Source organism: Thermobia domestica, chromosome 12 (assembly GCF_964235325.1).
Source record: "Thermobia domestica chromosome 12, izTheDome1.hap1.1, whole genome shotgun sequence".
In the NCBI taxonomy this organism is placed as follows: Eukaryota; Metazoa; Arthropoda; class Insecta; order Zygentoma; family Lepismatidae; genus Thermobia; species Thermobia domestica.
Genome location: NC_137465.1, coordinates 159670342 through 159695265, shown reverse-complemented (window position 1 = coordinate 159695265; position 24924 = coordinate 159670342). Strand labels below are relative to the sequence as shown.

The window sequence follows — 24924 nt, the reverse complement described above, 5'->3', positions numbered from 1 at the left end:
TTTTTCATAGAACAGAAGGGGCAAGAGTACGCACGCGTACCCTTGCCCCGTAGGTATCTGCGTACCCTTGCCCCCTCACTACACAATTGACTTTCCCGCGATGTTGTACAGCCAACTGTTGGAAGAAAGTCAATTTACTCCATCCTGTCAAACAATGGATATGTTAGAAACTAACGCTTTATAGTACTTTGAAATCGTTATAAAATTGTGTAAGTTATTCATTAACTACTTATGTCCCAATATTACATCAAACTATTAGAAAAACATAAATAATTACGTAGAAAGCTTGTAGTTTGCCGCAGCACACTCAAACTTGTTTAGGTTCTAGACGCCATTAACATCAAACTCCACGTGACGCATTATTGCCATACGTGAATATATTCACCTGATTTTAGGGAATCGTATCCTTACCCCCCACGTACTCTTGCCCCCCTCTACTCTATATGTTGTAAACCATATCGTTTCCGAGCTAGAAGGCACCGAGAACAGGAGTAAAGCAACTTTAGGCCACCCATTCGAGAAGCAATCAACGTACGCCTGGCGGTCCAGAAGTTCGCCACAGAAAGCAAGCCTGTTCTTTTCAAAACTGCAGATGATAAACCAGAGACGTTGTTTGGGGGGGGGGGCAGAAGGCAATCGTCCCCTTGAGACACGTTTTTTTAATAAATCGTATACTAATATACCAACAAAATATTAGAAACTCTTATGTCGGTGACCTATCTTAACCCCGCTGGAAAAATAAGAAGTGGTGCTACTGTGATAAACATGCGTAATATTTGTGCAAGAGACTTCCAAAAGAAAGTGATATTCTCCAGTTTCTAAAGTTGAAGTGAGTCGAAATAAGCATGGAAGGAAGAATTCGCTGCAGTCAAAACGATATTGCAATTTGTTTCAACATGGCGGAAGAATTTTGAATATTATGCGTTGTACCTCATAAGAGAGGTGAGAATGTAGACATATAACGTTTCTGGTACCTGGTAGTATAGGTGCCCTTTCTGAGGGCACGGTACAATTTTACGAATTGTTAGGTAATTGTAGCATACGAACATCATTAGGCAGAAGTATGATATCCCTATGGGAGCAATCATTTAAGTGAAATTGAGGCCCATTCTCTTCTGTTTTCAGTAGCTTCTCGTTCGAAAAATATGCAGTTTACCACTTACTCATATATAAACTTCTTTTTTTATTATTATTATTTTGGTGTGCAGAATCTTTTTTCCAAATTTATGACACAGCATTCATTAGCACCTTGTATATTATATTATTAGTATTGTTCTTTTGCATCTTAGGCCTGAACCAAACTAAGTTATTGTTAATTGTTTATGTGTATTGAGATACTACAAGTAGGATCTATGTCCTATTTTCTACAGCAAATAAATCGTTTTCTGTGTTCTTAAAAAAAAAAATCAGCCTACATCATATAGACTGATACAAAAGTTAAAATCATTGTTCGATTTTACGTACGCTCGCCATGGAATTTCCTGTTTCGAACGGTACAATGCATACTATTGTGCGGAAACTCTTGTATTAACTCCCATATCTCTTTACATTCTGAGCAGAAATGTTGTAAAATCATAAAAATCATTTATTGTATTTTGGGCTGAGAGATACCAACTTCTGGCTAAGCCAATTACGGTTTGAGATAATACATATTAAATCTAGTTTATCGATTTGAAAATAGTCTAAATCTAGATCACGAAAAATCTAGAAAATAGTCTAGATCACGAAAATAATTTCCAGCAGATTCCTTGCTAGTATTTCCCGAGAAGTGCGGGAAAGCCATTAAATTGCTAACTTTAAGTTTAGGAACTATCTCTGAAATCCTACTGATCCTGTTGGTCCCACAGCTATTGAGGACCATGGTGTGATATGAATTTTGAAAATTGGAATTATTGCTCCTACAATAATCTTCCATAGGTATGCTGAAATTATCAACACTCCTTTCTTCCACAAGGTGTGAAAATTGCGGATTAAAGGCGGATTTTCATGTGTCCTTTACCTCCGTGAGTTGCGAGCGATTGTGCTAAACAGCCAATGAAATCACGCATCGGAGATGGCGCGCTACACTCGCGTCAGAGTAGAAATTTGTTCAATTCTGACGGAAGTAGCGCGCGTACACTATTGTATTCACTGACTAACATGGCGGAGGTAAGAACAACGTTTGAAGAACTGCTCGTAGAACAAGTAAGAGAAAACAAAATTTGGACAACCTTAAGTATCCGAAATACAAGGATTCAGTATTAAGGACAAAAACATGCCATCAAATTGCTGAAAATATTGGTATCGATGGTTAGTACTTTTATATTTGTGTAATTAATTAGTTGTATTACCGGGAACAATAGATAGTTCATACAATAACTGGTATGTACAAATTATCAATCCCTATATAAAATAAAAGCAATGTAATTTGAAACATGCTTTAGTATGATTTATAAATATTTTTATTTGTTTTATAAAATTTATCCGGATCGGATTTTAATTCAAAGAAAAGGTTCCTGTATATTCCGTATTCTCGTCGAAGCTGGAAAATGGGGTGAACCCACCACATTTTCCTAACATACTTCTGACGGCGGCGTTTTGAAATATAATATATTCCAGCTAAAACGATAGCTCTCCTTCGGGAATCCATTATCACAAACTAAAGTCGCTAACTTTCTATTTTACGCATGCGCATTAGCTAGTTTTGGCGCAATACACGCACGGATGTATGAAAACGAAAATAATTTACGATGAATACGCTACATGTGATGCTTCCGTTCTAACACTGGCCATACACTGACGTATTTTTCCGTCGTAGCCATAAAATCTCATGCGCTAGTCTTGTTAGCAGCTGTCAATACGTTAGTGTATGGGACCTGGCGTACGTTTACGCACCGAATTTTTATACGCTGGAAAAGTCTGGATGCTTTTAACTTCGAGCGTAAATACGGCGCGTAAAAACGGCTCAGATGAAAGGGGTTTCGAGCAGCAGGTGGTATCTTGCCCTTTCCACGGCCTTCTCCCTGGTCTGGTCTTATTGTTTTCAGAAGAGAAAACCTGTTCTTGTGTTGTCCTCGCGAATCGTTGCTGAGGTTTGCTGGTAGACTCACCAAAAATCATCATTCGAATCTAGTTTCAGTCTTTCCATACAAGATACGATTTCGGCTAAACTAATATTTCCTATTGCACAAAACGAGACATTATTTCCTAATTAAAATTCATAATTAATTTTCAGTACATAGAGGAAAAGGTATTTAATCCAATACTTTCTAATTATAATTCGCAAATGATGAGAGCTCCTCCGTGGCTGTATGGTCAGCGTAAGCTTCTCCGGCGCAGGACATCCTGTTCGATTCTCGGCAGAAGCTCACGCAGTTTGGATCTCACTTCTCATATGGCTTCGCTGTCTGAGAGCTCGCTAAATTCAAACCAATCCAATCGAACATGATGTCTTTCGACTACGAATTTAACATTAAATTTAATATTTGACAATTAATCCCCCCCCCCCCATACACACAGAGGTCAAGATGGTTATAAAAATGAAGTCACACCTTTAGAATTGCTCATGTTCTGATATTAAAAAAAAAGTATAACATGACTTTTAATAGCATGTGACCAATTCCCGCCAAACTAAAAATGTCATGCTATTTAGAAAAGAGAGAAAACAAGAGAAGGGAAAGAAGGTTAGAGCAACCAACAGTAGCGTACGCAGGAATTTATTTCGGGAGGGATCCAAACTCAATATGAGAATATTTTATATTAAAAATTCCTAAAATTATCCCTAAAATTAGGATAAATTCACACAAAAGTCGAAATTTCGAGGGGGGTCCGGACCCCCAGGACCCACCCGCTGCGTACGTCCCTGGCAATCAACATAAAATGTTAATTCCAGACATACTTTCGTTCACTTGGTTCTCTCAGGTCGAATATGAATAAAAATGTCCCCAGTAGCAAAGATAAATTACAATTCACTCTTATGAAGAACACTCCTTCACCAAATAATGTTCAAATTCAGCTTTCTGGTATTTTATTTTGTCCCACGCTACCCGTAAATATTTTTAGAAGAAATCATTACCAGCATAGAGGCTACAGGTACCTACTAGGTATATTTAAGAATAAAAAGTAATAATCCTGACCTTCAACAAGAAATTATCTCGATATCTGCCTGATAAAACAGCAAAAAATTGCGTTTGACTATCGAAATTCGGTGAAATTTTTTTGCTATTTCGACCACCTGCTGCTTGTTATTTTAAGTACCTTCTCAATTTTACAAGAACTTGTAACAAAATAGGTTCAGAAAGTCACTATTTTTTCACGTGATCCTAACATTACTTGTGAAAAAGAAAATGTGAGAAACCGCAATACATTGCCTAATGTTTCTTTCTTTGTGAATTATTTCAAACCTCAGATTGTACATATATTTAAATTTAATAGACCTAATAATCCTATTTCGCCATTAATGCTCACATACTAAGTCTAAATAACACAATCATTGTACTGCTCGCTTTAGTGTGCTTGCTTTTCAGCCTAAAAGTTCTAGTTCAATCCAGGGTACCAGCTATGTTGAATATTTTTCAACATTTTATTATATCTCGTCATGATGGGGACTGTATCAACACTTATTTAAAAAGCTTAAGTAGCCTCAAAACAGAACATACCTAACACCGAAATTGAAATGACACCCATTTGCAGGAAACAGGATTACACTCATAATAGTTCATGTTAACTTGTAGTATGCCATTAAAGCATTTCTCAACTTTTGTGGTGTGGTTACTATCAATTCTTCCCAGACAAACGTTAACTGAAGGTCTATTACCACAAAATATTAAATAACAATGAATATCTGACACTTAAATAATTTCTTTCACGAACAACTCAATCACTTTACTGAGCTTCTCTGTGGCTAAACGGTTAGCGTACGTGTCTTTGGCGTGGGAGATCCGGGTTCGCTTCCCGGTGGGGGCTCATGTGGTTCGGATTCCATGTAAATCAGTAGGTCTCGTCTCATATAGCCTCACCGCTGAAAGGGACGTTAAATTCAAAATCAACTCAACTTAATCGTTTTATTATGTTTATAAGTAGCATGTCCATCACTGTCAGGAGAATTTATATAATAACTGACAATACTTCTTACTTAATAGTGTTATTTTAGTGTAATTTTTACTACTAGAGCTTCGAAATTAATTGATATTTAATTGTTTTCAGTTTCGTATAACATACAAGTTTGTTTACATTTTTCTTTTTACTTTCTACTTAATCCTTATAACTACGCTTTCTTACAGTGAAATATGTCTTATTCAATGAATACAAGAACTATAAGTATTAAAAACATACAATTCGACGGATCTTTACACTGAGAGAAATGAAAATTTAAAATAAAACAAATCTGTTTATTTTCTGAACCAGTAAATGGAAACTGTGAATGGACACAGATTGCTTCAAATCATTGGCTTACAGGTTGTGAAACAATTGTAATAATAATAATAATAATAATAATAATAATAATAATAATAATAATAATAATAATAATAATAATAATAATAATAATAATAATAAATTTAAACGAACGAATGGATTTGGTTCAAAGTGTCTTTAATGAGTTAACAGTTTAAACTTCATTTGAAAAAGAAATTTGAACTAAGATTGGGTAGCTCTCAGTTAATTTTAATAAGCAGTTGGATGTTTGTACCAACATTTAGTGATATTTAAACAAACCAGTCGTTCAGAATAGTTTAACTTTGTTTGAAAATAACCTAATCTGAGTTGAATTGGAGAATAGAGAGTTGTGAATAGCTAATGTTTGGACCGAATTTGACTACTATAAGTTCAAAATTAAATGAATTAAGGTCTATGTTATGGTAAAGCTTCGTGAAAGTTAATGCCAAATGGTTATGGTAAATATGCCAAATATCATAGCTACGCCAAATTCATGAAACAGCTACAATCATTTGTAACAACCCCACATTTTATTATTTGCAGTTTCTTATGTTCCCATATAACATAATATTTAGTATACTAAATAACTATAATAATTTTAATAAAGCGTTAAATTTATCTTACTTTCCGTAATCAATTGTAGTTGCGCAAAAACACAGATCTATTCGCTTGCAATGGAAAGTACCAGTGACGGCAATTGGGTATAAACACTAAAAAGGGGGACAAAACACTACTAATAGTAAGGGGGCATGTAATTAGGTTATAGTGTAAAGCCAAAAAAGTGGGAACAGCAATTACCTCCACGCCCTTAATCGCCGATGGACAGCACACTTGTTAATAATATTCCCAATTTAAGGAAATTTTAAGAAATTGTTGAGGAATAATTTTAGTAATATGTAATTAGATCTATACGCTTTTATTTGAATCACTTCACTTCAGATTTACAATTAGTTTCATTATATTTTCATTAACTGTTAATCATCCAACGATGCGTTTAAACGTAGAATATTCATTAATAGTCATTACATTGGTCAACAACTTAAATTAATTTGTTTACAATTAACTAAATATTTTTTTAAACACCAAATTTGTTATATTTAATTTGAACATGTGGTTTGGTCCAGTCATTTGAATCAATCATTTCTTAATTTAAAAGTTGGTTTACATCGATCAAAAGTGTCTGCTTACTGTGTCAAAAGCTTTTCAGTAGACCTTACATTGAATGCTGTAAATTTCTTATATCTTATACACTAACATGAGAGGCGGACATAGGTCGTATTGTGAAATTATATACTCAGAAAAAATGTATGTGGCGTACGTAAAAACGTAGGTTACATGTGTAAATCATATAGTTTTAGTACTTAACGTACAGCAAATGTATAACTGAAAAAGTACATTTTATACATACTTTCCGCATACATGTTTCGAATAAACGTACTTTCTGTACGAACGAAAGAACTGTATATAGGTGGTCAGAATCTCACATACAGATATAAGCATCTAACATACAACTGGCGTATGTAACATACGTATACGTATGTGATATATGGAAGACTGTTAGATGTCATACATCCTGCAACGGAATGATGTAACATCTAAGCGGGGAAAGTCTGAAGCATATGGATAACATATGTTCCGTGCAGATTTCTGTAGTAAACATAACGATTCCCTATAATTGTACAATATACCGCTCTCCGGATAACGGACTTTTCTCAGTGTATTAATCAATAAGAATTTGCGTCCGGTGAAGCGGAATATTAAAAGTTCGAAAAATATTACAATAATGAGGAATATCACAGTCGAATCGTTAAGTGTTAGTAAACAATACGAATGTTTAGAAGGTGGATGAGAAACAGAGCCATAGCTAGAGATTTCGGCCCCAGGGGCGAAGTAGAATTCGGCGCCCCTACACTCACCTTATCAAGCTTCCTTTATTTATTTATTTATTTATTTATTTACAAATAAGAGAAACAGCTGTTGTTGTTATGCTACGTTGAACTTTTATCATGCTGCTTGCACATACTATTGCAACAACCGAAAGTGATCATTCTCTATTCTTTACAAATAAAAGCTGGTTTCAAGGGGCTTATTTTGGACTTTTGTTAAACTTACAAAACTGCCTTTGCTGTTCACAAATCCACTTTGAGTACAGTTATAAAAATTTACAACCCTTTACGTTTCATACTATATATAAGAAATTAAATTTTAATACGTTAGAAACTATGTGATTTAAAAAATGTTCGAAATGGGTAACAGCATCAATTTCCAGTAATAATTGTAAACTTTTGTAATTTTATTCTGTATGTGACCACATAAAGATGATTTTAATTTTGATCGTTTTACTGTCAAAAATATTTTGTGAAATGTAACGGAAACTCTGAACAGACCTTCTTTGCGAATTTCTTAATATTGATCGATGGAGGTAAAGAATATGTTTAATGTTCGTACTTGAAATCCAAAATGTAGTTTGGCCACTACATACACTATGTGATCAAAAGTATCCGGACCCCCAAAATATGTTTTTCATATTAGGTACATTGTGCTGCCACCTACTGCCAGGTACTCATTATCAGTAGTCATTAGACATCGTGAGAAAGGAGTATGGAGCGCTCCGCGGAACTCACGGACTTCGAACGTGGTCAGGTGATTGGGTGTCACTTGTGTCAGAAGTCTGTACGCGAGATTTCCACACTCCTAAACATCCCTAGGTCCACTGTGTCTGATGTGATAGTGAAGTAGAAACGTGAAGGGACACGTACAGCACAAAAGCGTACAGGCCGACCTCGTCTGTTGACTGACAGAGACCGTCGACTGTTGAAGAGAGTCGTAATGTGTAATAGACAGACATCTATCCAGGCCATCACACAGGAATTCCAAACTGCATCAGGATCCACTCCAAGTACTATGACAGTTAGGCGTGAGGTGAGAAAATTTGGATTTCATGGTCGAGTGGCTGCTCATAATCCACACATCACGCAGGTAAATACCTCGCTTGGTGTAAGGAGCGTAAACATTGGACGAGTGAACAGTGGAAAAACGTTGTGTGGAGTGACGAATCACGGTACACAGTGTGGCAATCTGACGGCAGGGTGTGGGTATGGCGAATGCCCGGTAAACGTCATCTGTCAGCATGTGTAGTACCAACAGTAAAATTCGGAGGTGGTGATATTGTGTGGTCGTGTTTTTCTTGGAGATGGTTTGCACCCCTTGTTGTTTTGCGTGGCATTCTCAGAGCGCAGGCCTACATTGATGTTTTAAGCACTTTCTTGCTTCCCACTGTTGAAGAGCAATTCGGGGATGGCGATTGCATCTTTCAACATGATCGAGCACCTGTTCATACTGAATGGCCTGTGGCGGAGTGGTTACACGACCACAACATCCCTGTGATGGACTGGCCTGCACAGAGTCCTGACTTGAATCCTACAGAACACCTTTGAGATGTTTTGGAACGCCGACTGTGCCAGGCCTCACCAACCTACATTGATACCTCTCCTCAGCTCAGCACTCCGTGAAGAATGGGCTGATATTCCCCAAGAAACCTTCCAGCACCTGATTGAAAGTATGCCTGCAAGGGTGGAAGCTGTTATCAAGGCTAAGGGTGGGCCAACACCATATTGAATTCCAGCAGTATCGATGGAGGGCGCCACGAACTTGTAAGTCATTTTCAGCCGGGTGTCCGGATACTTTTGATCACATAGTGTATGTTTAAAATTATAGTACTTATTTAACTTCTTAATGACTGAAAATTCTGAATTTAAGGTTACTTTTATTAATAAACTTATTAAAATACACGGACACACACACACACACACATATATATATATATATATATATATATATATATATATATATATATATATAATGTGTGTGTGTATTTTGTATGTATGTAAATAAATAAAAAAAACATCATACAACTAGATACGTAAGCACAAAAAAGAATCCTGGCGATACAAGTAGTTAATAGAGAAATGATCCCACAATAAAAAAAGAAAAACACTGGTAGCGATCAGTCTTTGAAAAAGATGAAATTCGTGGGGTAAAGTTCTGACCCATTAAGCCCCTATTCTACAACTGTTTCAAATTCAAGAACATTATTATTCTCCATGTTTACCTTCATTTTTAATATTCCCACGTAAACAACTTGTGTGTCTCTTCACTCCTTTCATTTTTCATACCTTTTTATTCTCACCGTCATGATTAAAACGATTGGTTAGAAAAACGTGATTAACTAACAAAACTCATCATCATCAAAATGCCGAATACGTACGTATGTAAGACTGTGACCGTTTCTGATTTTGAAAACGCTCTTGTTTACACTGTAAGTCATTACTTGGCAGCATGTATGTCACATCGTCATTAAGAAATGATATATAATAGCTTTTTTTAAAGTAATAAGTAAAAACTTATCCTAACTCTTATTGAAACATTTCGATTGCGGGCGTAGCGAGCAAGAAAATTTTAAAAAAATCTATTTTCATTTCCAATACTTTCCTTTCTTCTTGCTCCTTCGGCACCCTCTTGCTATCAGCACCCGTGCCAACCGCCCCGCTGGCCCCCCAACTTAGCTACGACTCTGATGAGAACTATTTTAAATATAAAGCAATCTATTCTACAGTTGCTAAATGGATATGGGATAACACAAGCACTTATATATTTAAAAATTAATTGTATTTAAGGTAAAGTATTTTTTATCTTAAAAAGATATTTTAACTTCCAAGCAACTTATTATGAGCAAATTTCCTATCCAATGTAATGTAGCATGGTGCATTAATATTGTCACTGTTAGAAAAAATGCTATACTTCAAAGATCGTGAAAGAAAACAGGAGAGTGAATTAGTTTCCGCCTTTCATATTAGTAAAGTACAACAATACAATTGATATTGTTTTCATTTGGTTATGTTATATCCCAAATCAAGTGTTAATTCGGTTTCTAAATATTAAATTTTAATTATTCTAGATATAATTTTAAATAGCTTGTCAAGTCACACTTCGAAATTAAAGCTTGGTTTGTTTGTACTTGGAGACGGTTAACTTTCCTTCTTTTTGTTGACCCTTTCATTAAGGACTAGATTCTACAAGAGCAGCAGATGTGCTGAGCATATATTACCCAATAGCAGTGCGCGAATTAGGTTGTGTATATTTGAAGGGGGATAAAATAGTTCCTAACAGGAGATAGTTGATTGCTTTGTGAGGGATCAATGTTTCAATTTGTTGCTTTTGGAAGGGATTAAAACAAAATAGAAGGAAATTCCGCCCCGGGATTCGCACCCTGACCTAAAGGCATGAGTGGCCCAAGCTGGATGGTAGGCCCTGGTTACATGAGATATGTTACGCCACATGGGGTAGATTTATTTATTTATTTATTCGAGAAATCTAACAAATTTAGTGAGAAAATTTATTAAATTGAATTACTGCTTTCGCAAAATCATGCATTTAGCTTTTGTTTTTCTTTCGTTCGTTCTTTCTTTATTTATTTCTTTTTTAAATCTGTCTGATTTAACTTTGTTAAAACATTCTATGGGAATTTTCACATTCCGATACTATGAAAAGAAATAAAAAGTACTCCTACATTTGAATATCACTTAGTAGTCAAAAGGTTTCTATTGTTTTGTTATTTTTCTTATTCGTTTCCTTAATAGCATAATGTTTATAGCGCCTGCATTTAAAAGATAGATCTGTCCTGTTCAAACAACTTGAGCAAACTGGAAAACTACCGCGTGCTCAAAGAACAGGCAAGAGGAAGAGCGAAAACTGACCGTTTCTTTTTCTTCTTCTTTTACGTGTCTACTTTTACGCTAGGTGTATGGGCCAACTTACGGACCGAAATTTACGACATCATTTTACGGACCGAAAATGCGCGCTGAAAATACGCTAGTGTATGTTGGCCTTAATACGAGCCATACACTGACGTATTTTTCAGCCGTAGCCATAAAATTTCTTGCGCTAGTCTTGTTAGCAGCTGTCAATACGTTAGTGTATGGGGCCTGGCGTACGTTTACGTACCGAATTTTCATACGCTGGAAAAGTCTGGCTGCTTTTAACTTCGAGCGTAAATACGGCGCGTAAAAACGGCTCAGATGAAAGGGTTTTCGAGCAGCAGGTGGTCTCTTGCCCTTTCCACGGCCTTCTCCCTGGTCTGGTCTTATTGTTTTCAGAAGAGAAAACCTGTTCTTGTGTTGTCCTCGCGAATCGTTGCTGAGGTTTGCTGGTAGACTCACCAGAAATCATCATTCCAATCTAGTTTCAGTCTTTCCATACAAGATACGATTTCGGCTAAACTAATATTTCCTATTGCACAAAACGAGACATTATTTCCTAATTAAAATTCATAATTAATTTTGAGTGTACAGAGAAAAAGGTATTTAAATCCAATACTTCCTAATCTGAATTCGCAAATGATGAGAGCTCCTTCGTGGCTATATAGTCAGCGTACGCGTCCTCGGTGCGGGGCGCCCTGTTCGATTCTAGGCGGAAGCTCATGCAGTTCGGATTCTACTTCTCATATAGGCTCGCTAAACTTATCGAACCTCATGCCTTTCGACTAGGAATTTAAGATTTAATTTAATATTTGGACATTAGTTTTTTTCACACATGTAAAGGCGCATATAAAGATGAAGTCATACCTTCAGAGTTACCCACGTTGTGATACTGAAATGAAATCTTTGAGTTTAACTTCCCACGACTATGCCATTTAGACTAAAGAATACAATAATTAAGGCAAGTGAATGATGAGAGAATTGGTGGAATGAAATTTGGGAGGAAACGAGAGTACCCTGAAAAAACCCACGGATATGATGTTGCCCACACAAACTTATTTGCACGGGGATTGAACCAGGGACCCCACGCACCAGAGATAAGTGCTTTAGCACTGAGCCGCTGTGGCCCTCTGTTGTGATATTTTTTTAAAAAAAAGCATGGCTGTCAATAGCATTTGGCCAATTCTTGCCGAATTGAAAATTATCTATAAATCATATGTTGCTCCCACTATTGAGCATTGTTCTCCTATCTGGTCTATGGCCTGCCCTACTCATTTAAAAAATTAAATTCCGTAATTAACTTCTTTTTGCCATTGTATCCTACCGAGTACCTCACCTCCGAACACTTCCAAAAAATAACGTTTTAAAATCCCTCAATATCAAACCTCCCCTAGTGAGAAACAAAATTTCTGACCTAATATTTTCCCAAAAAATTATAAATGGCCACATATCATATGGACAGTTGTTAAGTCAGATCAATTTTCGCGTACTCGCGAGAACAACACGATCTAGTGATCTCTTTTACACTCGAGCTGTGAGAGTTAATATTATCCAAAGGTCTCTTCTAAACAAAATTAGATCAGTACCTATAATCAGTTACCAGAAACTGTAGACGTTTTTTCAAGTGAGTATAATTTCAGATCATCTATAAATAAGCTATTTTTGTAATGTCGCTGTTGTCTTGTACCATCTTGACCTCAAATTGTTATTAAATTATCAAATTGTTAAAATGTTTCAGAGTAAAATGGCCTAGTGCTGTATCTGTAAGTTTAAATAGTAGTAATCCTGACCTTGAACAAGATACTATCCGATATTTTCCTGATAGCACGGAGGAAATAATTGAGTTTGAATATCGAAATTCGATGACGATTCTTGCTATTTTGACAATGTGCTGCTTGTTATTTTAAATACTTTATCAACTTTACAAGAATTTATAGCGAAATAGGTTCAGAAAGTAACTATTTTTTCACGCGATCTTGATATTACTCGTAAAAAACTTCAATAAACCACGATATATAATGTTTCTTTCTTCGTATATTGTTCCAAACCTCAGTTTGTGCAAATATTTAAATCTAATAATAATCCTATTTCATCATTAATGCTTATATACTAAGTCAAATAGCAAATCGTTGTACAGTTTTTTTTCTGTATGGTTGCTTCCCAGCCGTAAAAGTTCTGGTTCAATTCGAGGTGCCGGCCATGTTGAATATTTTTCAACATTGTATTATATCTCATCATGATGGGGATATGTTTACGAACACTTACCTGAAAAGTACAATAGATGTAAGCCCAAAAGAGATCGTAACTAAGACCAGAATTGAAAATTACACCCATTTACAGGAAATACATTCATAAATTTAAATTAACTTATTAAAGCATTTCTCAATCTCAGTGTTGGGAGTACTATCAAACCTTCCTAGATAAATGTCAACTTAAGGTATATTGCCATAAAATATTATGTAACACTCAATACTTGTCATTTAAATAATTTATTTCACGAACAACTCAATCGTTTTACCATGTTTGTAAGTAGTATATGCACCATTATTAGGAGAATTGACATAATTGACGCAATCTGCTACTTAATAGTGTATATTTTTCATAGACATTACATATTGAACATAGTAGAAACTCATCTTCAAGACTGCTTCGTGTGGATGTTTCCATATTGCAGGATATTAATTAAACATTTATTTATGAAATATGAACTATCACCTAAGGCGTTTTTCAGAAATTCGAAAAAAATTCTCCCTCAAGAGTAAACTACCCGTTGTGGATCTTTTCAGGGAAAATTAGTTATGTCATATTGTCCGGTTATTAATAAACCATTTATTTATCAATTACGAACAAAATTAACTGACTCGTGTTTGAGAAAATATCTCGAAAAAACTCACAGGCAAAAGTAAACTAACCTTTTTGTATTTTTACCACAGAAATAACTTATGCCAAATAGTAAAAGTGATAATGAAATATTGATGTACGAGAAGAATCGTTAGTCATTTTCGATAAAATCGCGTGTCTTTTTATTTTCATCTATCAGTGAACTTCCTTTATTTTGGGGGATAGGAAGAAAATTCGAAAACCTTCCCTTGGAAATCTGATAAAGGTATTAAGTTTAGAAATTTATCACTCGAATTTAAAGAAAATTATCCGATGTTGAGTTCGCCCTTACTACTACTCAATTGATTTGTATGTATATGTGGAAACCCTCAAGTTCAGGTGGATTTTACCTTCATGTCACATACCCGACAGTAGGGATGGTATCGAGACGAGACGAGACGAGACTTTGTACAGTCTCGGTCTCGTCTCGGTTTAAAAATAGCTGTCTCTGTCTCGGTCTCGTCTCGAGTCAAAAATCGCCGTCTCGGTCTCGGTCTCGTCTCGGTCAACAAATGCTTGTCTCGGTCTCGGTCTCGGTCTCGAGGGCCAAATCTCGGTCTCGTCTCGGTCTCGTCTCGAAAGTCTCGAAATAAAAAGGTGAAATTAAAATTGTAAAAATATTATTATTGTAAAGTCTGTCGTTTCTGCTTCTTATTTTTGGCCTTATTCTTGACTTAGAATTATAGTATGGTGTACTTCTTCAGAGCTAATTTGCTAGCACTGATGCCTTCCATGCGTGTGTTCCAGTTTCAATCATCAGTGGGTATATCATATCTGGGATAAAATTCTAATAGTAACCCATATATCACTTTCAGCAATGGACTTTCTCATATGGCCTCAGTACTGCCTATACAATTAAACTCTATTAAATAAACTTCAGTACTATACAGTAGTTTATTTTCTTCCTTAGAAAAGAATTGTTCAATACATTCTAACGGATAACGCAACACATAGCAGCATGAATGTATTTAATCGTACCGAAATTGAAATTTTACAATTTCTCATTTATTATCCAATACATTCTGTTTTGACTGTCATTTTAAAAACATAATATAACGTTCTACTACAATATATATATTTTTTTTAAATTGATCAAATGCTTTATTACCGTTTCACATATACGTGTTTAATTGACACCTTATAACACGAAATTCCTGAACTTTGTGGTGGGAGCTACGGCACTCATCTTTGCTATGTGTGGCCTCGGGTTGCATCATGAAACAAGTTAGATTCAAAGTCAGATGTTTCGCATAGTTCGCGTCTAAATTTAAGTACATTCTGTTTCTTATACAAGTTCCTAAAGTTGTAATGCATTACATACGTATACGTATATCCACTGCCATAACATAGATTAAGCTTATTCCTGAGCTCTTAGCGGTGCATGTGATCTTTATTCGAGAAAACCAATAGTGCGTTCATTACGTTGAAATTTTATATTGATTGAAAATTACTTGCGAAACATGAACATACATATTATATAAGTATATAGGTAATTCGAGCTAGCTGTATCTATTTTCTCTCTCTCTCTCGCCAAAACAAGTTTCTTAACTTTCTAGTTTTCTTTTGTATTCATGTTCGTAGTTTTGCAGCAACATGAAGTATTAAATAGTCAAAAATATATTTTTTTTCGCTGTATGACTTTCGTTAAATTTTGGATCCAATTTTACCCTACCTTACCTAGTAAATTTATACAGTATATATATATATATATATATATATATATATATATATATATATATATATATATATATATAATATATAATATCTGAACATTAGTGGTAGACTATGTTAAGTCACTTTTTGGTCAAATTGAGTTAAAATACTTTTTTTTTAATAGACTATGTTCTTTCTAGTGGTGTAATAATGTAAGTCTAATGCCATCTTACTACTTTGTAACTATTTATAGTTTGAAAAACAGTATTATAGATCTTAGTTAAGGAACCGATTTTTCGCTTCTCCTGTAAAATTACGAAATTATGACTTGGTTTAGTTTACCTCTGAGGTCTCCATATAAAATCATCACCATCATCATAATCAAGCATTATCAATCCACTGCTGGATGAAGTCTTCCCAAGTTTTCTCTACAACTATCTATCTTGGGTACTTCTTTTCCAGGTTAGTCCCCAGTGGTTCCTGATTTTGTCACGATTTCTTGTATGCGGACATTTCCTAGGCTGTTTTTGTCACGTGGTATCCAATCTAAAATTGTTTTCGTCTATCGATCATAATTTCGTCTTGCAATATGCCCATCACATTTTCCGGTCTATTTTAAACATTATTTCATTAGTACCAGTCATTAGTTGCCAAATAAATTATTTCTATATATTTGGGCTACAAATAGTTCATATCCTCTACTTCTGGAGCACAGACACGCTACTTTTTGATCTTCGGATGTGGCAACACTGACTCAATTATTTAAATCAACACAATGTAAGAACCCCATTTGGTGTAATGGCTAGTACGCTTGATTTTGATTCGCACGGTACCGAGTTCGATTCCCGGTGGCGGTAATGTTCAACGACCGAAGTTTTTCGGATTCCACTATGATCAGTAACTCCACGTCTCCTTTAGCCGCCCTAGCATAATCGTGAGACGTTAAACTAAAACAAAACAAACCAAAAATCAACACAATGTGTATTACTAACTGTAAGACTGAATAATTGCATATAGCTATATGGTATGGATCGAGTTTGAGATGGTCGGTGGTCAAACTATAACAAATGAAATGCAGTTAGGGTGTAATTAAAATTTTAAAGCAGTGTTTTAATCTAAAAAAAAAATACACCAGGCCTAAGGCTTAGGGAGAACAACTAGTGCTACTGAAAAGCTTTCAGTTACGTTTAATTTCAGTTACAATTTGCTTTTACATGTATTGCTGGAACGAAAACGTTGACATTAACATTATAAGTAGCCCAAAGACTATGAAAAACATCGTGTTTTGAAACATTCTTGCACCATAAAACAAATTGCGAGTAATTTTAAAATATTTGTACTTTAGCTACGTTATTTGCACTATATTTATAATAATATTTAGCAATTTATTTAAGTTCGCAATACTGCTTAAAATAATGTAACTGTGACTTGTTGTAATTAAAACTACTGAACACTAATGTTATAATGTTCCTGTCATTTGAGTTATTAGAGATCTAAAAAATGTTGATGTTAGTGATATGTATTGTCCTTTGTTACACTGAATAATATATGTGCTTTTGTGGTTTAATTTAATATCTAAATTAGAAATATGTAGAACTCTTTCGTGGCTAAGCAGTTAGCCTATGGCGTGAGATTCCCGGCGGGAGCTCATGTGGTTTAGATTCAACGTTAATCAGTAGGTTCAGTCTCATATAACCTCGCTGCTGAAAGAGGCGTTAAACTCAATTAAAAAATGAAATGAAATTTTTGAGTTTTACGTCCCACGGTTATGCCGGTTAGGCTAAAGGAGACTGTGATGATGAGAGATGAATGAAATGGTGGAATGAAGAAAGTGGGAGGAAACAAGAGAACCCGGAGAAAACCCACGCACTAAACTAAATTAACTGAACAGAAAAATGTAATATTAAACGTAATGCAATTTGAGAAATTACAACTTTATGTTGCGTTGGCAACATTGCTTGTTTATCTAGTGGTATTGCAGTGTATGTAGAAGAATTTCCCCTTCCATATTTCACACAGCATATTAAAAGAATTCAGTATTTTTAATATATATTACTAGATGAAATATCCATTTTTCGCATGGGACCAGTATTTGGAAGTCAAGGCCTGTGGGAGTATCACTATCTCAGCAACCCCGAAAACTATGTATTTGACACTAATATCGGTCATTTTGTATTATTTTTACATGTCTCGGTACCCCCTCCCCAGCAGATGAACCCCGGCCCGCATGCACTGGTAGCTGAATTTGAAAGTCATCGCTAATGGAAGTGACATCATTGATCTCAGCGACCGCAAAAACTATACATTTGACACTAATATAGGCCATTTTGGATTACTTTTACATGTCTCGGTATCGATCATATCCTGGATCCTGGTGTGTGTGTGTGTGTGTGTGTGTGTATGTATGTGTATTGAGAGGGAGAGAGGCAGAGATGACTATACACATCAGCAGTGGATTTTGTTTCCGGAGAGGCTTGAGAACGAGTAAGAAATATTTGTGTTATACGTGCAATGCCAAAAAATGATCACAAATCTATTTCGGGAGGGGCTTCAGTCCGATAGCCATCCCCTAAATACGCCACTGAACATTAGTCAACTGTTCCCATATTACCTAATACAGCAACGAAAGAAATTTTGAGTAAAGGTCAATCTTAATAGTTGTCTATATCAATATTCGAGACGAGACCGAGACTTTCGAGACTGACCTAAGTCTCGTCTCGGTCTCGTCTCGATTTATAGAGGTCCGTCTCGGTCTCGTCTCGGTAGATAAAAGACCGTCTCGGTCTCGTCTCGGTATATAAAAGGCCGTCTCGGTCTCGGTCTCGTCTCGATAATTCGAGACGATACCGAGACGAGACCGAGACTAGTCTCGGTCTCGGTACCATCCCTACCCGACAGCAAGAACGAAGAGAAAAGTCATTAAGTTTAAAACATTTTTTTTAATACAGTAAATTACTAAAGACTACATTTAAAGAAACCATGAAAATAAACAGTGATAAACTGGCAATAAACGAAAACCAGAGTAGAACTGAATTTAACCTGACCCCGCATGCTAACACCGGGCGACGGTAATTTTGTCACCGGAAAATTCGTCACGGTAATTTCGTCACCGGTAATTTTGTCACCAAAATATTACCATATAGGTAATTTCGTCACCGAAAATAATGTCACGATAATTTCATCATCAGTGTCTTTTAGAACATAATACAAGTATAATGAATGAACTCGAAAAAGTTTTTGAAATTGTTTTCTTTAATCTTCAACTGCCAAAACTATCCAGCATAATCAAAATATATTATTATTATTAAATAAAGAGTTACATATTTTAGATATTGTATTTGAGACAAGAGATAAAAGTTTCCAGTAATTCTATCACAGAAATATTGTCATATAGGAAATTTTGTCACGGTTATTTCTTCACCTTTGTTGAATTAAATAGAGACAAAGCAAATGATCAAACAGCTTACGTTATTTTAATAAAACTTAGAAAACAATTCAGTTGGTGTTGAACTCTGCAAAATTGAAGTTTCTGTTACTCGAAGCAAGAACAAACACCAGTAGAAGAAAATAATGTCTGCTTGAGCAAATGTTAAAAGCACAGGCAGCATGGGGCACTAATGGGTTCATTATTCACTATTTAGAAATATTAAATTTCGCGAATATCAAAATTTCAGAACAGAAAATAATAAACAAATATGGGAAGATACGCCAATCTGTTAATTTTCCCGCAGAATAGACGAAAATTTTCATCGTTCTAGTACCGTTCTCTGAGCCGAAACTCTTGGACCTTCCAAGTTAACAGAGTCATTTGAAAAGAGTGGCATTTTTTTAAGGAACTATTAAAAGAATTATATTATATTTCAACTCTGAGTAAACATTGGCAAATTGTGTGGAGACCAAATTTCTATAAAGGAAGAAAAACGTATAAATATTTCCGGATGTTTCCTTTAAATATAGCCTTATGAAGCTATTAAAAAGTGAAACATGGATGCTGAACGCCAACTTTTCAATGGCGCCAAAAAAAAAAAAAAAAAAAAAGTGAATGTTATTTGAGGTGAGACTTCCTTTACTAGGTATACGCCCTAATGTAGACCAAGACACAAAATTCATATGAAGAACTGTTTCGTGCGGTGGTGCATCAGTGCAGTGAATTTAGTGAATATCCGGACCTGTAACTGTGGTAATGGATTTTGATATAGCGTAAATGCTGGCTGTAAATGCAACTTTTGGAGATTCAACTCGTTTATAGCGTTACTTTTTTCACCTGACTCAGTCAACATGGAGGAAGGTCCAAGAGCTTGGACTCTTAGAACGGTACAAAAGCAATGAAAATTTTCGTCTATTTTGCGAGAAAATAAACAGATTTGCATTTCTTCCAATAGCAGTTGTGCATCGATTAATACAAGTGACTTCGTAGGAAGAGCTGAAACTTCTGGACTATTTTGATAGCACTTACGTGTCAAACACGTATCGCCCTGTTAAAGCTCGGTCTGGGAATATTTGTTTGCGTAATGTGCCCCGTTTATATCCCCCAGACAATTGGAACGTTCACCAGGCTACCTTTAGCAGCAATTCTAGGACAATTAATATTTGTGAATTGTGGAACTAGAAGTTTCATCATCTAGTAGGAATGTCCCACGCAACTATTTGGAAGCTTATTCATGAAATTCAACAAGTTGAAGCAACGGTTTCAGCTGTGCTTCATCAAGATGCTGTGGGGCAACCACCCAAACAGCAAACTAGAAGAGTGTTTCAGATATTTTAGAAACGGCTCTAGTCTTTGTGCTTAACGTAAAACACTGGAACTAAATATTTCAAAAAAAATTCCTTGTTGTTTCCTATAGTAGAGTGAACATGTAAACCATTTATTGCATTAATACAAGTTATATTTTGTTTGCTAATTTTCTGTTCTGAAATTTTAATATTGCCAAAACTTATATTTGTAAATAGTGATATATAAATCCATTACTGGCCCATTTTGCCTGTGCTTTTAACATTTGCTGAAACTGACATTATGTTATTTTACTGCTGTTTGTTCTTGCTTCGAGTATCCGAAACTTTGATTTTCCAGAGTCGAACACTAACTGAATTGTTTTCCAACTTTGATTAAGACAAGGTCAGCTGTTTCGGTCGTTTACTTTGTCTCTACTTAGTTCAACAAAGATGAAAAAATGACCATGACAAAATTTCATGCATGCTAATATTTTGGTGACAAAATTACAAGTGACGAAATTACTATGTCGAAATTTCCGGTGACGAAATAACCTACATGCTAATATTTTGGTGACAAAATTACCGGTGACGAAAATTCCGGTGATGAAATTACCCAAGTCCGCTAACACCCAACCTTTCAATAAATAAATATTTAAATGATTTTTAACAACTAGATAAAAACTAAATGGCAAGATAAACTTTGAAATAAAAAAAAAGGTAGGTGGAAGCAGCGGGGAGGATTCCTTCAACTTACAAAAGCTGATGTAACAAGGATCAAACTATTTCTAAAGAATGGGGCTGGACAGCGGCGTAGCGAGCGTTACAAGATTGGGGGGGGGGGAGAAATGAAACTTGAAATTGCCAAGTCTTGATAAAAAAAAAAAAATGCCACACTTACCAACCCTGTGGAAAACTTTACAGCAACCTTATTTTCATATTCGTCCCATTTCATGCCCCATCTGAGATATTAATACGAATAACCCCCCGGTTTCGAGTCCAATTTCACAGCTCAATTCAGGATCATTATCATCACCCATGATGCACAACTGTTAATTTGACAACTCATGGTTATCATAGTTTAGGTAATCCCCGCCAGCCAATCCTTACGAGAAGTGCGCAGAGCTTTTTTTCTGTCCTTCAGTCTCCTCCCACTTCGATATCATGATTTCGCATTCTGATGAAAAGTATTAAATACCGGCAGGAAAAATACTAATATTTAACCTCCCTTTTAGGCGCCCCACCAGTCACGCGCCCGGGGCACGTGAATTGCTTTCTTCCCCATAGTTGCGGCTCTGTGAACTACGTAACATGCAATGGTTACGTAATGCTTTGACTTATAAATACGTACTATAAAGAAAGGAAGAACTTCAATTTTTGTTTAACTTTCCGAAAGAAGCAACTACGGGATTAAAAATAAGGCAGGAATGACAACTCATCTGTATGAAAATGAAGTGAAAGACACGCCGGTCTATGCTTTCACCCAGCAGACGTATTGTTATGCCCTCCAGAATGTGACTTTTGGAATCATGCACTTAGGTTTACAAAATGACTCGACTCATCCATTATAGCTTCCCCCCATCGAACGCCTGAGAAACCTACTGTGGCCCCCCAGTGCCGTGCCATGGAAATCAGCGCCTGGGGCGAGAGTATACGACGGCAACCACGTACAATATGAGTGAGGTCGAAATAGCAACCGCGAAGCGCCATCATGGTTTGCGCGAAGCGTAAGAAAATTTTCAAAACTAAACCTTGCTTTTCCTTGATTTTGAGCACTTTTTATTACTTTTTCCTTCCATTTTATACATGTGCGCATATATTTTCCTCGGGGCGAGAGTCCACGATGACGCCCCCGTACATATGAGTGAGATCGACATACCAACCGCGAAGCGCCACCATGGTTGACACGAGGCGTAAGTAAATCTTCAGAAATAAACCCTGATTTTCCTTGATTTTGAGCAATTTTTGTTACTTCTTCCCTTCCATTTTATATATGTGCCCATATATTTTCCTAACATGAGTACCTAACATATAGGACACCTAACATATAGGACCACCTCCTAAAGCAGAAAGAGGATTTAAGTACATACTAGTAATATTCCTCTAATTTTTCATTTCTTTCTTTTTTCTTTCGTTCTCTTCTTTTTCTATCCCAATTTTGCGCCCCCTTACTTCGGCGCCCGGGGCTGTCGCCCCGCTCTCCCCCTTATACAAGGCACTGGCTATACCATTCCCAAAACACACTTCTGTTCAGTTCTCCCTACTCGAAAAGCCCTGTGAATAGAAAGTCTTACTGCAAAACAGAATTGAAATAAAAAGTTTATACTAACCAGTCACTGCCTTGTTCTTGTTTTATTAATATCAATTCTTATTAGTTTCATTAATCTCCACAATATGCCTGTTGTCTTGTATACGCTCTTGTATCAAATGCTTTTGTTTCCAATATAACTGCCACAGAAAAGCCTCTTCTATCTGTCTTTGTTTTAATTTTGTACGCCACCTCTATTGTGCTTTTGTCAGTGGTACAATTTCTCGATTTTTTTATTGAAGATTCTTCAAAATGTTTAGGAATATCAAATGAACAAAAGTGAAGTGTGATCACATGCAACAAGTAAAGGAGCTTTAAACGAATATATCAATTTATTTCAAGATAGGAAACTACACAAAATTTATGCCAAATCTATAAAAGAACTGATAAGTTACAGCAACTGGGTATCTAAGAAAATGTTAAACCAAATAAGTCAATTGAACAAAACGGCATTCTTCAAGTTGCCAACTTGTCAAGAAATTGGTAACTTTGAGGGGGAAGGCTCCCCCTTACCCCCCTTAACGACGCCCTTGGGGCTGGAGGTAGTTGTATAAGCCTTGTTTTTCCTTTCTGGCCTATTTTGAGCTGTGGATAACAATAAAAATTGGTATCTCGTGAGGGGATAATTTATTCTATTTGTTACTACTATATTCTTCGTTAATTTTGTAAGAAAAAAAAAACGAAAGCTGCAACCATTAGTAAATCATATTTTCTTTAAATTGAATTTATCATTCAGTAGCCCACTTTTTAACCACCAAAGTCAACAGTCTAAAACATTGTATAACAAAAAAATCAATCAATTATTCAACTATCGGAACACTCCTTTACTCCCTTATTCTTTGTAAACTGCAGTTCCAAACAATAGGCTTATTTCGGAAGGTAAGAGGAAACCACACATCAAGCTCGTTCAGATTGTATTAAATCATCATTGTGTCTGTTTAGAAATTTAAATGTTTGCAATTTACATCGTAAAAAATTGAATATAACTTTTTCCCTGTCCTGTGTCCTCCTCCTTCGAAGTACGATTTATATAAATATTTAGTGATCTCAGATCACTAAGTACAATGATCTAAGATTGTACCAAAACTAGGCCAAGTGGATTGAGCTGCTTGGACGTAATATAGATAAATGTGAATTCTTAATCCTCTTCGGCGTGCCTCCCAGTCTGTTTCTTCTATGCTTTATTTTTATTTATTTATTTTTTTTTTTTTTTACTTAACAACACAATGTTTATAGCACCTGCACTTAAAACCATGGCCTCAGATAGATCCATCTTGTTCAAGCAACTTGAGTAAACTGGAAAACGACCATGTGCTCAAACAACAGGCAAGAGGAAGAGCGAAAAATGACCGCTTCTTTTTCTTCTTCTTTTACGCGCCTATTTTTACGGTAGGTGTATGGGCCAACTTACGGACCGAAATTTACGACATCATTTTAAGGCCAACATACACTAGCGTATTTTCAGCGCGCATTTTCGGTCCGTAAAATGATGTCGTAAATTTCGGTCCGTAAGTTGGCCCATACACCTAGCGTAAAAATAGGCGCGTAAAAGAAGAAGGAAAAGAAGCGGTCATTTTTCGCTCTTCCTCTTGTCTGTTGTTTGAGCACGCGGTCGTTTTCCAGTTTGCTCAAGTTGTTTGAAGAGGACGCATATATCTTCTAAGTGCAGGTTCTACAAACATTATGCTATTAAGGAAACGAATAAAAAGAAAGAACAACAGAATAGATTTGGATAGGAAGTGATATTCAAATGTAGGAGTACTTTTTGTTTCTTTTTCGTAGTATCGGAATGTGAAATTCCCATAGAATGTTTTAAGAAAGTTAAATCAGGTTAAAAAAAGAAAAAAGGAAGAAAGAAAAACAAAAGCTAAATGCATGATTTTGCGAAAGCAGTATTCAATTTAATAAATTTTCTCACTAAATTTGTTAGACTTCTCGAACATATAAATAAATCAACTCTTTTGGCGTAACATATCTCATGGAACCAGGGCGTACCATCCAGCTTGTGCCATTCCCGGGCCGGAATTTCCTTGTATTTTGTTTTAATTCCTTCCAAAAGCAACAAATTGAAACATTGATCGCTCACAAAGCAATCAACTATCTCCTGTTAGGAACTATTTTATTCCCCTTCAAATATACACAACCTAATTTGCGCACTGCTTTTGGGTAATATATGCTCAGCACATCTGCTGCTCTTGTAGA

The 24924-nt window shown here is 35.8% G+C and overlaps 1 protein-coding gene across 1 annotated transcript in view; it reads left to right on the top strand.

The window, feature by feature from the left end:
* LOC145666772 (facilitated trehalose transporter Tret1-like) overlaps positions 1 to 24924 on the top strand; it is a 62614-nt gene that overhangs the window by 23624 nt on the left and 14066 nt on the right. The window lies entirely within an intron of this gene.